This window comes from Loxodonta africana, chromosome 8 (genome assembly GCF_030014295.1).
Source record: "Loxodonta africana isolate mLoxAfr1 chromosome 8, mLoxAfr1.hap2, whole genome shotgun sequence".
Lineage (NCBI taxonomy): Eukaryota > Metazoa > Chordata > Mammalia > Proboscidea > Elephantidae > Loxodonta > Loxodonta africana.
The window spans coordinates 35,424,182-35,440,722 of NC_087349.1; the positions used below are offsets into that span (position 1 = coordinate 35,424,182).

Below are 16,541 nucleotides of genomic sequence, written 5' to 3' on the forward strand. Positions count from 1 at the left end.
ATCAGACATGCGAAGGTTCAAATTCTGGCTCAATCACTTAGTAACTGGACAAACTACTCGACTTTTCTGAGACTCGGATGTATCTTCTGCAAAATGTACACAGGCGACATAAAGGCGAATGTCATCAACAACTTCGAAGGCTCATAGCCTCCCAGAGGAAGCCAGGCTTGAATTGGGTCTTGAAGGATATTAAGAGTTTACCTATCATATAAGAAGGGGAGCACGTTCCAAATAAAGAGAACAGAACACGCAAAAATACGTGCAGAGTGTGATATCTTTGGGTTATTGTTGGCTGCCATCAAGTCACCTCTGACTCAAGGCAACCCTATGTACAACAGAATAAAACACTGTCCAGTCCTGTGTCATCCTCACAATCACCAGCATATTTGAGTTCATCATTGCTGCTACTGTGCCAGTCCATCCTCACTGAGGTTCTCCCATGCCCTTGCCGGCCTCTGCTTCACCAAACAGATGTCCTCCTCTAACAACTGACCCCTTCTGATGACACATCCAAAGCAAGTGAGTCAGGCAATGTTCTTTGTGATCCATAAGGTTTTCACTGGCTAATTTTTCTAAAAGGAGCCCTGGTGGTGCAGTGGTTAAGCACTCAGCTGCTAACTCAAAGGTCAGTGGTTCGAACCTACCATCTGCTCCATGGGAGAAAGATGTGGATGTCTGCTTCCATAAAGATTACAGCCTTAGATACCCTATGGGACAGTTTTCCTCTGTCCTACAGGGTCACTGGAAACCCTGGTGGCATAGTGGTTAAGTGCTACAGCTGTTAACCAAGAGGCTGGCAGTTCAAATCCGCCAGGCACTCCTTGGAAACTCTATGGGGCAGTTCTACTCTGTCCTACAGGCTCGCTATGAGTCAGAATCGACTCGACAGCAGTAGGTTTGGTTTTTTGGTTTTACAGGGTTGTTAGGACTCAGAATCGACTTGGAGGCAATGCGTGTGGCTTGGTTTGATTTTCAAAAGTAGAGTGCCAGGCCTGTATTCCTAGTCTGTCTTAGTCTGCACGCTCCTCTGAAACCTGTCCACAATGTGTGACCCTGCTTGTATTTGAAATACCAGTGTCCTGCCTTCTGGCATCATAGCAATATGCAAGCCACCATAGTACAACAAATGGACAGATGGATAGTGGATTCACCTTATAGTTTAGCGAATAGAGAAATTCTATTTTTGAGCACATCAAAATCAATTCATTCATCAATATTTATTAAATTTAGACTGTGTGCCAGCACCACTCTAGGCACTGGAGATACAGTGTTGAACAGGATACACAGCAGTTTATATAATAATGAATGCAGTAAATGATGAGAATGGGAATAAAGTGCAATCTAAAATAAAATATAATTTTTTTATTTTTTATGACACTGATTCTGAAAATCTGGTTAAGAACTAAAATAGTGGTTTCAGGTATTTGCATATAAACATCACATACATTAGCATCCATCTCTATAATGAAACTTGAGAAATTATGTTGCTCAAACTATCTTAATTGATGATCTATACATATTTAAATGCAAATACAACTAGATTTAAAATAGTAAAACAGACATATCCAATCTCAGGTCAGTTTAACCATAAGAAAGTATTAGCAAAAGACAGGGAAGCAATAAAAAGATGTTTTAAAACTGCAGAACAAAAACAGAACTGTCTTTTGCAGAAGGCTTCTAATAACCGTTCATGTATAAAAGGTTCTGACAAATTAAAAAACTGGCAAGAATTGAGCATTCAATTAAGACACAGCTCTGCAATTTTTACTGTGAAAAACTTATATGGAATTCTGAGTTATTTAACTACGGTTTGTTAATGCAATTTACATTTGATTGTCAGGGGAAGACTGTGTTGCTGTGCGTGATGAAAAAGGGGGAGGGATACTGACGGGAAGGCTTTCTGCATTTCTCATCTGAGGAAAAAACTAAGGGTTTACCAAACTGATACTAATTAAGGATCTTGGGGGATCAGGGTAGGGAAATGGCAATGGAAGACTATAGAAATTTTAAAAAAGAAAAAGAAATGGTAACGAACTAACTGGATTTCTTTCTTTGAGACAAATGCTGACCCATTTCACTAGTAGTATCAGATTTAAGAACCTACATTAAAGGTCTTGCTTTGATCGTTCTATCAATACTGATCACTTGTTCTTACATCTAACAGAAGAGATAAATCTCTTGGTATTATCTACAAAAAATAAAAGCACATGGTATTTTCATAAAATGCAATGGGATGCACTAAAGCAAATTTTGGCTCACTTCACCATTTTGCTTAGGATTAAATCTCAATAAGAGTATCACAAATATGATAATGTGTTTATCTAATTCTATAAACTTTCCAAACTACCTTAGTATGTAATGCTGCTGGAACATCAAAATTCAAGATCAAAGGCACGCAACAATTGTGTTACGCAGAGAAAAATAGAAATTTAATAAAGAAATTTCGAAGATCAAAAGAAGCTACCTTAACAAACCCTTGAAATAATTTGCGTGAATCATAATGGACACCAGAATGAGCATCTTCTAGTGATACAATAACGAGCAATGAATCAGTGAAAATAATGCCAGAAGTTTTATTTAATCTTTATGCCAGTGTGATGGTTAAGATGGTGTGTCAACTTTGTCATAATACTCAGTGTTTGAGTAGTAGTATAATGTTGTGATGACTTCCATGTTGAGATTTGATATGTGATCACCCCCATCATGGGGATCTGCTGTGAGTAGCCAATCAGTTGAAAGGGAGTTTCCTTGGGTATGTGACCTGCATCACATATAAGTGGACATTACAACAAAGCTCAGGAGCTTTTTGCTGGTGCCGGATCCTGCGGCTGGCTCCTGTTCATCTGACCGCCGATTCTTGGGGCTTGAGCTAGCAGCTTACCTGTGGTCTTGTCTGCCAATCTTGGGACTCACAGATCTTCATCGCAACCTGTGAACAAGGGCTCCATTCTCTGACTTGCTAATCTTGGGTTCCCCTGCCCCTGCAGCTACATGAATCAGGGGAAGCCTCTATCCTGACCCACAGACTTGCGGCATTAGATCTCACTCTATGTACATTTATACACTCTACTGGTTTTGCTTCTCTAGAGAACCCAGCCCAAGACAGCCAGGAAATGTGCAGGGTCCTTCATCTTTCCCCACTAAACTTCCTCCAAACCCTATGGTTTTACTAAGCTTTACATTTTATTGCTGTGTGCTGTCAAGTTGATTTCAAATCATAGCAATGCTATATGACAGAAAAGAACTGCCCCATAGGGTTTCCTAGAATGTAATCTTTCTAGGAGCAGATTCCTAGGTCTCTTCTCCCACAGAGCCACTGGTGGGTTTTTGCACCACCAGGAATCCTTTAAACTGTACATGCGCCTTTTAAATTCCAACATTCACATTCTGCACATCATGACATGTATGATCTACAATAAAACCAAAACATCACTTAATGGTATAAACCCATTCGAGAGAAAGTAAGCAAAACATAGCAAAAGTAAGGGTGTCTAAGATTCAGGCACTCTACTTTGAGTTAAAAGCTCAGAGAAACTCTCCAAAATGTTCACAAGAAGATGTAAACAGGTATGTTCATTGTAGTATTGTTTGGAATAGTAAAAAATGAAAAACAACCAAACTTTCCATCTACTGGAAAAGGGATTTAAAAATAACCACAATTTATTCCAACCATGGAATGTTAGACCGAAAAAAAAACCCAAACCCACTGCCATCAAGTCAATTCCACCTCATAGCAACCCCACAGGGTTTCCAAGGCTATAAATCTCTATGGAAGCAGACTACAACATCTTTCTCCCACAGAGTCGCTGGTAGTTTCCAACCGCCAACCTTTTGATTAGCAGTTGATCACTTTAAACACTAGGTCACTAGGCCTCCTCATGCCATGTTATAAAGTAGTTAAAAACTAATGAATTATTACCCAAGAAAATAGCAAAAATGAAAAAAAGACAAACAATCTAAGTGTTGGCAAGATGTAAAGCAACTTGAACTTTCATACTGATGGTGGGAGAATAAGTTCGGACAACCACTTTGGAAGACAGCTTGGCAGTGTCTACTAAAACTGACACTATGATACAAAAACTCCATTTCTAGGTACACAGATATGCATAATATGTAAAAGACTTGTGCAAGAATCTTCAAAGCAATATTACTTCTAATAGCCAAAAAGAAGAAGAGGGTCCAAATGCCCCAAGATAAAATGGATATAAACAAACAGTAGCTTACTGGTGCAATGAAATACCTTATAGTATTCAGAATAGACACTTAACTACACACAACAACATGGGGAAGCTAATAACTTCACATGGCAGAACCGAAGCCTGACATGAAAGACTGCATAGTAAATGATTCCGTTTATATCAAGTTCAAAAACAGACAAAATTGAATCTATGCTGTTAGAAGTCAGGATAGTTGTTAGCCTGGTGGTGGTAGGAGGGTGGGTATAGTAACCAGAAAGAAGCAAAAGGAAGAGGGAGTTCTAGAGTGCTGGTGATATTCTGTTTCTTGAGCTGGGTAATGATTACGGAGGTGTGTTCATTTTGTAAAAATTCATCAAGATGTACGTTTATTGTCTGTGTAATTTTTTATATGTAAGTTATCCTTCAATAAAAGCTTACTTTAAAAAAAGAACTAAGAAATCCATGTTGTGTATCAATATAGATAAACCCCCTAAACAAAATATTTTAAGGAAAAAAAATTCAGAAGGGCATATTTAATATGATACCACTCATATAAATTTTAAAACCATAAAAACCAAAGCTATGAGGATATTGATAAACACCAACTCCAAGACAGTAAAATCTCTAGAGGGAGAAAAAGGATGAGGCGATATAGCTTTTACTATACTGTGGCATCATATTTCTTAAAAAGAGAGGGCAAGATTGAAAAAATACAATAAAATGTTATCATATGTCAAATTCGGGTATATGAGTTCCTATTGTATTATTTTCTGTATGTTTACAGTATTTCAAAATAAAAACCATAAAGAAAAGGTACCACTTGGGATTGTGCCCTAAAGACAATCTCTAAAAATGTTCTTCAGTAAAAAATATTCTTAACCCATTTGCTCACATCAGCAGATTAACAAATGCTTTTTTAAGTTATTTGAGATGGCTGATGTGTGTTTATTTTAGGGAAGATTTTAAGTTTTAATACATTTAATATCTTTTGGATAAATCAAAAATTTACCCCATAAAATCTGCATACTTATTTGCAAAGTAAGATTTTGGGCCTCTTAATTTGTATAATAAATAATTAAATCATTAAACATTTAAAAGAGATAAGCAAAAATGACCTCTAGTTCCTATCTGTGGGAAACATATATTTTCAAACTATTCTTTAATACCTGACCTAAGACCACTTTGTTGCTCCTTTATGTTTTTTCATATGGCTCGAATCAAAAAGGAGCATATGAGTAATAATGGCTGTATGGTAGAACTGTCAACTCCAAAAAATTATACCACAGATGCATTAACTAAAATTAAAAAAAAAAAAAAAAGTTTTAGTAATACTCAGTCTCTTGTCCCAGATATCACTTTGGATCATTAACTTGGAAGTGGAATCTCAACTGGGTAACTGGTCCTTCAAATAGGTTTGAAGATTACCATCCATTTTGTGTTTAATAAGTTTTGTCTTTACCATCTTATCTTTAAAGCATGAAGTGATACAGGAAAAACACAAGTTCTAAGTTTTACATCTTTTTTAATAATAATAATAATAATAACTTAAAACTAATAGGTCAGGCATTCATGATAGTACTTGGCTTGGTAGATTTTATATTTTGAGTATTCTGTTTCTTTGTCACAATGCTCCCTTAGTGTCTGAGAGCAGTCAGTTAGCCAAGATTTGGAGGAATCATTCACCAGTCACAAGACACAAATTCAGGGAAGATATTCAGGCAATATTACGAGCTACTTTGTTAGGGTATTAACAGGTGCTTTTACCAGAAACCCAATATCATTATCTGAGGACATGGAGTATCATACTTCATTTCACTGAATTACTGTTGTGCAAAGATCCAAATTGGTTATGAAGACACTCAGTTGAACAAACCTCCCAAGAAACTTGTGCCTTGCTATTTCATCAAAATTAAATCACACGAATGTCAATTTTTCAGAAAGATTCATCTCTCACACCTTGCATATTTTGTCTCATTAAAACTGACACTTCTCTTTTCACGCATTTAATAAATAAATTACCTTTGTTTCTCAGATTCCTATACATCTTCTCAGGTTGGTCAATATACATATTTTTGGACTGTAATGAAGATGTAGTAATATATAATTATCTGAATGACACTGAAGGAAAAAAAAACCTATTTTGTCTGATGGGAATTTATAAAAGAAATGTAAATATCGTTCAGATCATCTTTTAAGGATTTATAAACATGAAACACAAAGAAATAATAACATTTTAAAGATTTCCAAATGGTGATATAATCTATGTTTTCTGAATTCCAACTCTAGAACTGCATCCTTTCCTGAAGAATTCACTAACTGCTTCAGAACTTAACAAATAGAACAAATAGCTACAGAAAACTACTATATCTGTATGTCTATTCATGTATAGATATAAATATATACAGTAAAACCTGAGACGGCTGGAACTTGTGTAAGGTGGACGCCTGTCAGAGAAAGAAAACTCAAATATTTTCCACTAAAATGAGGGATAAAAAAGTGGTAAGGCTGCACCCTGTCAAAGGCAGAAAACTTGCGAGACCCAGAAAAACAAGGCAGTCCTGTCAATTTCTGGCTCTCACAGATTTCACATACACATATATATACATATTTTGTATGTATATATATATCTAAAGAAAGATATAAGTACATATATGTGTGTATGTATACACACATACACACACATACATTTATTTATATACACATAATCCTATAAACATATAAAGGGCAAAAGAGAGAGATGACTATAATTAATTAAGTGCTTGCTATGTGTCAGGTACTTTTCATACCTGATCATTTAATCCTCAAAAACAACCCCATAAGGAAATTATTATTATCGCCTTTTTTCAGATGCAAAACTTACCCAAGATCAATACAAAAAGTAAGCGGCTGAGCTAACATTTGAATCCAAGTTTGATGATTGCAAAAATGGGTGCTCTTTCCTCCATGTTATGCTTAAAATAAGTTTTAAATAGACTGTAAGTATTTCTCTAAGCCTCTTTAACATAAAAAAAAAAAAATCATCCTGGCACTACGAAGAAACATAGCTGGTTTTTAAAACAAAATCTGACTTTATTCCCAAAATTTCAATATGGCAAAGGAAAAGTTGCTACAAAGATAATTCTTAGTTGAATATGTTCAAAATGTAATTCCTTGGTAATCTGGGCCAAGACAAATCAAAATCATAGATTCTTTACAAATGCCAAGTTTTCAGAGGAACAAAAAATAAATAAATAAATCCAATGGAAACAGATGCAATCTCTCTAGAAATGTGTGTTGAGCCTAGCTATATCCAGAGCCTGGAGAAAAGAAGGGTTTTTATATTGCATTTTTTATGAAAAATAAATTCCTCATTTCCTTAATGTCCACCAACTAAATAAAATTATATTCACTCCTTGCATAATTAACCAATAGAAAATACTGAGAAAGAAAGATGGAAGGAAGGAAGAAACAGAATAAAGGAAAGAAAAAAAGAAGGCTAGAAGAAGCTCATATCTAGGACTTTTAAAACAAATTTATCATTATATAAAAAATTTTACTACAATAAAAAATACAAAGAGCATGTGCCTTTTAAATTTCTTTTACTACATACTACATTAGAATTAACAAATTAAAAGCCCACTTAAATGAAAAAGTGTTTCTGAGGATGGTCAACAACTACATAAAAAAATTTTAAGTAAAATAAACATGAACAACTCAGTAGAGTAGTTCGCTACAATCAAATAGAATGTTTGCTTATATTTAATGTAATAAATGTTTTTCTTTTTTTAATTCAAATTGAAATATCTATCTTAAAAGAAAGACAAATTTATGCCATGTAAGCAAGTTGTCATAAAAAGTCACTAAATATACACAAACACATAAGTCCTCTCGTAAGGACACCAAATAAAATACACTGCTTTGTACCATCACGAAGCATCAATTTACAATTCTATTTTAATTTGAATAGTTAGTGTAGATAAATCAAATTTGAAATTACTTTACTTTTTCTCAGTATTCTGCTGAACAGAAACATTGAGATTGTTTTTCTAAATTCTTTTTACTATGAATTATGTTGTTGTTATTAGGTGCTGTCGAGTTGGTTCCAACTCATAGTGACCCTATGTACAACAGAACGAACCACTGCCTGGTCCTGCACCATCCTCACAATCGCCAATACCTTCAGTGCAGCTTGGACTTCATTCTTCTGTACCATGGGTTCCTGATCATACCATCATGAATTATGTTAGACATGCAAAAAAGTCACTAAAATAAAGATGTACAGCTCAAGTGTTTTTCATAAAGCAAATATCCATGCAACTACCAGCCAGGTAAATAAACAGAACGCTGAGGATGCACCAGAAGCTCCAGGAGCCCCATTTCAATCTCTGACATCTCCCTCCCCTACCATACAGCCATTATCCTTACTTTTGGGGCATCACTTCTTGCATTCCTACACATTATCGTCTAGTTATGGAATTGCATATAAGAGAAATCATCTGGTACGATCTTTTGTACCTGGCTTTTTTTTTTCCTCAACGTTATGTTTGTGAGATTGTTTGTGTTATTCTCGTAATTTGTTCATTTTCAATGCTGTGGAGGAGAGAGTCAGGAAACTTTTTCTGTAAAGGGCATTATTTTCCAATCCTTTATCAACCTCAAAACAGCAAATGAAAGTTCACCACTGATCCACCAATCTTTTTTAAGTCTCATCACATTTTTCAATAATATAAATGAAAGTTTGAAATTAACAAAAACAATTTTTTTCATGTCAGCAAAAGAAGTGGTAATGTTTGTAAACTTTCTCCAAGGTATGGGTATAATAACAAAAAAAAAATTGAACATCTAAGTTCAAAACGGTTTCTTTTTGTATGCACGGTTGCTAAATTCAGGAATCCTAACTCACAATTATAGATTGTCAGGAATGGCCACCATATATGGTGGCTCTATCGGCATGTTCCAGATAATGGGATTAAATATAAACCTAGAAATTATGGAGTTTTCTCACTGCAGACTGCTTTGTCAACTCTGTCAGATGTTATGTCAACAAGAATATCACACTCAAAATACATAAAGGCTCGTGTTTTAATTTGGGAGGTAATTGGGAAAATGCATGATTTGGTTGTATTTAACTCTAATTAAGTATTTTCTATTTTTTTTTTTTTTTTATTGCACAGCCTGGGTTTTTAAAAGTCAAAACAATAATCTATCACTGAGTACTTTCACTGAGGAACAAAAAAATTATCAATTGTTAAGGAAAAGTCTAATTTCTAACAGCTAATCAATTACACCACGTATCAAGAACCTTACCACAAGGATGATGGCACTAGGTAACTTTTCAGAAAAAAAGTGCTGACAAAGAACACGATATTTCTTCTCAAATAATTTTCCTAAAATAAAACTAGCTTCAATCACCATTCTTTCTACCGATTTCTAAACATTAACTGGATTCTATGTTTCTATATATTCTTTAATGCACATCTTTTAATTCTTCCTAATAAAAGAGGGATTCAGCCTTTCCAGTACACTGAGTCCACAAAATTTATACATTTTTATAGTAGATTATGGATACAAATCCAATTTAGTTTCAATACGCAAAGTGAAAGAGGGACTTAATGTCTCTCTTACAGAGAGGTGGCTTCAAATAGATAAATTAAGGTAGTGTTATTCTCAGATATGAAGCAGTATAAAAGGAAAAAAAGATCCAAAGTTCAGAGCAAAGGGATTATCATAACACAACTGCAGATACTAAATTCAAGGAAAATTACCTTCTATTTTATAAGAATACTCTCAAAATTCTTAACAGTCCTACCCCAGTAAATACATATAAAATTAACCGATTTGCATTAAGTATTATCATAAGGCATCACCTTATGTTTTAGTTAATAAATGTTAAGAGAAATCAAAATTAAAAAGTAACCAACCAAAGCACCTGAATGTTTTGCAGACTAAAAATCCAAGCGATATTATTTTCCATCACATTATTTTCCACCGATACCTGAATAGCCACAAGAACTTAGGGATGGAGAATGCAGAGAGCACAGATGACTTACATTTGGAGGGGCAGACTTCAATTCTCTCTCTCTCCCAGGATTGAGGAGTCTTATTCTTTGCTCTTACAATGCTCCTTTCTCCAGGGTATTCTTCTACTTCCAGAATAGGTCAGGACAAAGCTTCAACAGACTTCTATTATATGTTTGATCTAGGGGGAAATTATACTTTTAATCAATTATTACAAAATGCATCAAACTTTTTTTCTTGCTGTGCTGGGAGAAGAGGGATTCCCATTATTTTCCGTTGGAACTGAGGTGAACAGAAAAAATAGGAATTGCCATTGTTAAACATTATAATAAGTAAATCTAGTATTTTAATTTAATATCCCTAAAAGAAACCCATATCTACCTTCTTTTTCATTTTTATGGCTAAGCATCATAATATGAGAAAATTAATATTCAAAATATTGAACGACTATAACAGTCTACTCAAATGTATTTTTTAAAGACTTTAACATGATTTTGCAAATCCATGAGTTTGAACGGACTGGCAGAGACGATTAGGTATCAAATATTTTTACTCACTCATTTTAATGTCTTAGGGCTGAAGCATTACACGATGATTAGAAAAATGTAAAGCAAAATCCACCTTTAAAATTTTTAATGGAATAATTAAAAAAAGGTGATTTCAAAAGTGTGAGTCAGACCAGAAAAAGATAGCTGAAGGTCTATAAAGCTTCTAAAAATGGGATAAAAGTTGGAAAATTGCTGTTCAAATAAGACACATTGGGCAACTCAGAGTGCATAACACAGGAACATTTTAAAGCTGGCTTCATCGTAATTCTCTACAAAATCTCTAAGACTTCCTACCTTTACAAGAATGCAGAAAGGTGATACAGGTGATTGTCCAGCCTCTGGTGGTACAAACATTCTAATACATAATTTAAAGGGAAGTGATTCTATTACACAAATTTTATCAAAACATAGGTTTCTAATAAAGGATATTTTCTGCCTCACTAAAATTAAATATTAAAATAAACATCTTCGACTTCAGCCATATCCTGGGGATCACACCCTCCTGACATCTTAAAGTCACTTACACTCCCTTCCAATAAATAATGAATTCAAATGTAGGGGGTGCATTTACAACGAAACTGGGACTAAAGTACAGGTCTTCCAATTTTATAAATTACAAAAAAATGCTCAGTGTTTGAACACACAGCCTGCTAGCACTTTAAAGCCAGTTTTTGCTCAGAAACTTGAGACTATTATATTGGTGATTTATTTAAAAAAAAAAAAATACTGTGGGATAATAGCAAACAAATTATTTAAAAGGAAGTCAATCAATATCTAACTCAGAAAAGCTAAATATGAAAGCCAAAATAAATGTGGCTAAAAAGAGTACCTCTTGAAAACATTTATCTGTTCAAATATTAATACTCTCATGATCTCTTCTGTTTGTAACCATTTTACGTGGTACTTAGAATCATTTGCCTACCATCACCCAAAATTACTTCAAGGTGAAAAAAAAAACCCAAAACTGACTACCAAAGATGAAAGCTACTGAGAGTAAAAACCCATTCAAAATAAGATTTCAGGATTTGAGAAAACCGTTAGGTTCTCTTTTCTAAAGATTCAACTAACCTTGGCCTAATTTAAGTCTTACTACTAAAACTTATCAACACACACTTCCTATCTGAATCTTTCCATATGGTCGTTCAAACACAAGTAGTTCCACTTCAGCTTCTAGAATACAGAATGGTTCTGCAGTATTTTGGGTCAGCGCAGATCAATGCACATTCCTTTAGGGAAGTTTTTTGAACTGACAAAAAATGAATCACTGACATCAGTAACAAATACATTTTGTTGTCCTGGACTGAGAAGTCATTTATAGTAAAACTTATGCTAATTATGCCATCCATATCCACCAGGTGTGTCAGAGAAGAATGTCAGACCCTTAGAATATACCTCAAGTGTTTCTAAAATTACATTATAGATATGGAAATGCATTCCTTTGCGATAAAGAGCCAAATACACACACACAAATACACACACACACAGAGGTATCCCCCACTTTTCAAAAGTTCACTTTATACCACCTTGCTTTTACGAAAGATCTACGTTAGTGCTTGTTTTCACTAACAGAAAGAAATCCAAAAAGCATCTTCCGTTTACAAAAAAAGGTGAAGAGCAGAAATAGCATTGAGCATTTGTTTTGCAGCAAGCTGTTAAAGAGGCAGTGCCCACCCAGTGCAGCAAGAGTGGCGTCTCCAAGCTCCTTCCCTGGGAACTACACTCAGCATCTCAGCAACAAGCCGCCATAGCTTTGAACCATGTCTGTGGGCATCTGGGCTTTATCTCCATTTATTTCATGCATCCGTTAGCAAGATGTGTCCTAAGGTATCAGAGTAGCCTAAGAGAGCTCATAAGGGTTTTATGTGTTATCTGGTAAGTTATTTTTTGGGTCTGGAAATGCTCAAAAAGTTTTCCCATATAAATTAATGGTAATTGCTTCTTAGCTTTATGCCATTTTTGCTTACAAAATGTTTCATAGGGACACTCTACTTTCAGATAGCAGGGGAAACCTCTGTGTGTGTGTGTGAGTGTGTGTGTGTGTGTACTGAATACACTTTATGATACAGAAAAACATATATAATTAGTTACACTTGGTCTTTTTTTGTTGGCAACTTTTTTTTAGAAAGCAAACTGCAAAATTCAAATATTCAAGATACTATAGTCTCAAGTCTAAAAAAAAAACTAGTTAGGGTTTACAAAAGCCATAGTGTTTGTATCATCATGGTACTTATCACAATACATTGAAATTTTGTTCACAGACTCTCTCAACTACACTGGCAGATCTTTAACAACTGGAATTGTGTATTAATTGTTTTTGTTTCCCCTTCCCCTAGGACAAGATTTGGTATAGTGGATACTTACTGAACAGTAAGTTCAATTAAGGTCATCAAAATTATGTACAGCATATTTGTCAGTGAATATATAGAAAGAAAAATCGCTAATGTTGGCAACTAAAACTCATTTGTTAAATAGATAAACCGGTAAAGAACTTGTCATAGTGCTCAATAAATGTGAACTATGGTTAGGGTGACCATTCATCCTGGCTTGCCTGGAATGGAAGTGGTTTATACCTGTTGCAATTATTAATAGGGATAAAACTTTTTTTAGTTTTATCCCTCTTAAAAGTGTCTCAGTTTGAATAATAACATCCATATTCACACAAAATACCATAATTTATCATTTGACTATGTCTTTTTTCAACAAATTATTATTTTGTTGTTGTTTTCCATGATGTAGTTACATGACACAAATATTTTGGTGGGGTTATGCACATAGATGGACCAAGGATTTACTAAACTCTCACATTCTTGAAGCCAAACATTTTGTCATCAGGCCAGGAATTACCTACCAAGTTGACAAATACGAACGTGACTTAGTTTTTAGTAGTATTAGCTTCTCTGTTTCATTTAGCTTATTACTTACTCCTTCCTCCTTAAAACTCTTTGGCTTACATGACACCACTGTTCTCCTAATTCTCCTATGTCTCAAATATCCCTTTGTTAGTCTCTGCCGGTTCTGACTCCTCAATGTGTATGCCCAAGATTTCATGCTCTAGTTGTCCTCCGGTGGATTCCAGCTCATGGAGATTGCATGTGTGTCAGAGTAGCATTTTTTGATGGATGATTTTTCAGAAGGAGGTTGCTAAGCCTTTCTTTCGAGTTGCCTCTAAGGGGACTTGTATCTCCGACCTTTTGGTTAGCAGCCGAGGGCTTTAATCGGTTGTACCACCCAGGGACTCTGATTTCACTCTAGTCCTCTCTTTTCCTACTCTACATTCTACTTCTGTCACCAACCACCACTTGTTTGCAAATGACTCCCATTTGGTCTTTGCTCTACCAGTCTCAACTCCCTCTAATCCACACTCCACAACACAGCCTGGGTGTTTTTTCTAAAATGTAAATCTGAGAGTATTCTTCCCAGGCCAAGGAAGTGTCCAAGAGCTATGGAGGGAGGGAAGTCCTGAACACACAGAGACAAAAGACAGGAGGGGTAATCCAAATCCACTAGAATAGTAGTCCACCTGTCTCTAGTGTCTCATTTGTAATCCAAACGTGTTTCACTTATAAAAATTGCTGCATATAGTGGTGAGGTTTCAAGGTAAATATTATTAGAAGAAAACAGTATAACATCAAGTAAATTATGATGGTCACAAAACAAAATACCCAAAGATAAAAGAGTAAATCAGGTTACGTGCAAGACAAAAGGAAGTTGTAGAGGACTGTGGTAAATTATAAAAAGGGGCAGTTTTTAACCCCTATCAGATTACTGCATGATTGCTTTGTAGGAATGCAGGCTTAGTTTTGCCAAATCAAAATTGTCAAGGAAACTGGAAAACCAGTATGGGGTGGGGGGCATATAAGAGAGAGAGAAAGAGAGAGAGACTCAACTCTTAAGATTTAAGAACCAATTTCATATTTTTGAATAATAAAGGTCAATAAATAATATCTGAAGGTTCCATAAAGGACATGAACTGTCCTTTTATGATTTTGGGGTTAAATAGATGGGGCGAGCCTGTGGCCTAACGGCCATGTATAACGTGGTTTCTAAAGGAAAGTCTGGTCTGAATCCTGAACAACCAATTATCTTCGGGTATACAATACATTTACAGTTTGAGAAATATTAATATTTAATTCTAACACCTTAGCACAGCCTGTGAGTTCATTTTCCATCCTCCCTTTTTCTCTGTTCTTTATCCTTTCCTGCCTCTTAAACATTTTCACTCCTGGTTTCTGACACTTCTTCAAATCAAAGATGGCTGACATATTCAAAGAATTTTATCTCAAACCTATTCTTTACTTAAGAAAGCTCAAGATTTTTTAAAATATATACCAAAGAATGCTAGATGTCTCTGTAACGCATCTTGAAAATTGCATTCTCTCTTCCACCTCTAAAATAAGCCTTTTCTTCATTGCTCCAATGACAAGTTCAAATTCACATCTCTAATGTCTACCAGATGAGTATGTCTTCAAGCATCCCTCTCATCATTAATCTCTATGGAATATAGCAAACCTAACAAGGTTTTCTAAGTATATGTTTTTACAGTCTGTTAGACCGGCACTGGGGGAGGGGGAAGGCCATAAACGGCTAAATTTAATAAATTGAACTTCAAATCATAAAAATATTTCCCTGGTGCCTTTTCTAGCTATTGGAACATTTAATGCTGTTTTTTTTTTTTTTTTTAATAGAAGGAGAGGCTCCTCAGTACCTACTAAATAAACCAAAACATATGAGCCTAACACCTAAGGCCTTTCGTTCCTACAACCAAATTTCCCTCTCCGTTACATACTTTGTTCCACTGCCCTCCTCTAAAATGCACTGCTATCAAGTCAACTCTGACTCAAAGGGACCCTGCAAGACAGAGAAGAACTGCCCCATAGGTTTCCAAGGCTATAATCTTTAAGGAAACAGACTGCCACATCTTTTTCCAGTGCAGCAGCTGGTGGGTTCAAATTTCTGACGCTTCAGTTCGAGCACTTAACCACTGAGCTACCAGGGCTCCTCAGCCCTCCTCTACACAGCAGAATCAAACTGAACTATTTGATGCCTACCTTTATTAGCCTCAATTTTCTCCACCAGGAATGTCTCTGCTCTGAAAGTCTATGTGTCCAAATCCCACCGTACCTTTCAAGCCTTGATTCAATTACCATCACTGCCATGAAGCATTCCCTTAAGTCTCTTAGCCAGAGACAACTGACTCACATAGCATTTTCTCTAGAGCTCCCTTTTCAAAAACGTCCATTTAATCTACCATGCAATACATTTGTCTACATGTCTAATTTCTCATATTAAATTGAAAATAGAGAGTATTTCCTCTTCATCTCTGTCTTTCTTAACAATCTACCTGTATTATGGAGGAACCACTGAACCATTTGACGAGGAATGGCAAGCAAGACAAAAACACAGCTATGGTGTGACTCAAAGAAAGGGGTTTATATTAAACCCGTCTTAATTTTTTTACGTGCATCAAGCCCAGGAAATAGTATTTACTACCATTATTTTTCAAGTTCTAAATTAATTTGTCAAAGATATATCTTATGGGGAACAACCCACTCATTATTCGACTTATTTCCATAGGAAACCTAATAAAATGTGCTAACAAACCAAACTCACTACCGTTGAGTCAATTCCAATTCATAGCAACCTTATAGGATAGAGCAGAACTGCCCCATAAGGTTTCCAAGACTGAAATCTCTACAGAAGCAGACTGCCACATCTTTCTCCCACATCGCAGCTGGTGGATTGGAACTGCTGAACCTTTGGTTAGCAGCTGAGCACTTTAACCACTGCACCACCAGGGCTTCTCAATAAAGTGTGCTAA

At 35.5% G+C, this 16,541-nt stretch overlaps 1 protein-coding gene across 1 annotated transcript in view; it reads right to left on the reverse strand.

The window, feature by feature from the left end:
• Positions 1-16,541, reverse strand: part of FOXP2 (forkhead box P2) — a 643,684-nt gene that overhangs the window by 532,898 nt on the left and 94,245 nt on the right. The window contains exon 2 of the mRNA XM_023544567.1: positions 10,208-10,356. The gene's annotated coding sequence lies outside the window, so the exon portion shown is untranslated. The remainder of the gene's footprint in view (positions 1-10,207; positions 10,357-16,541) is intronic.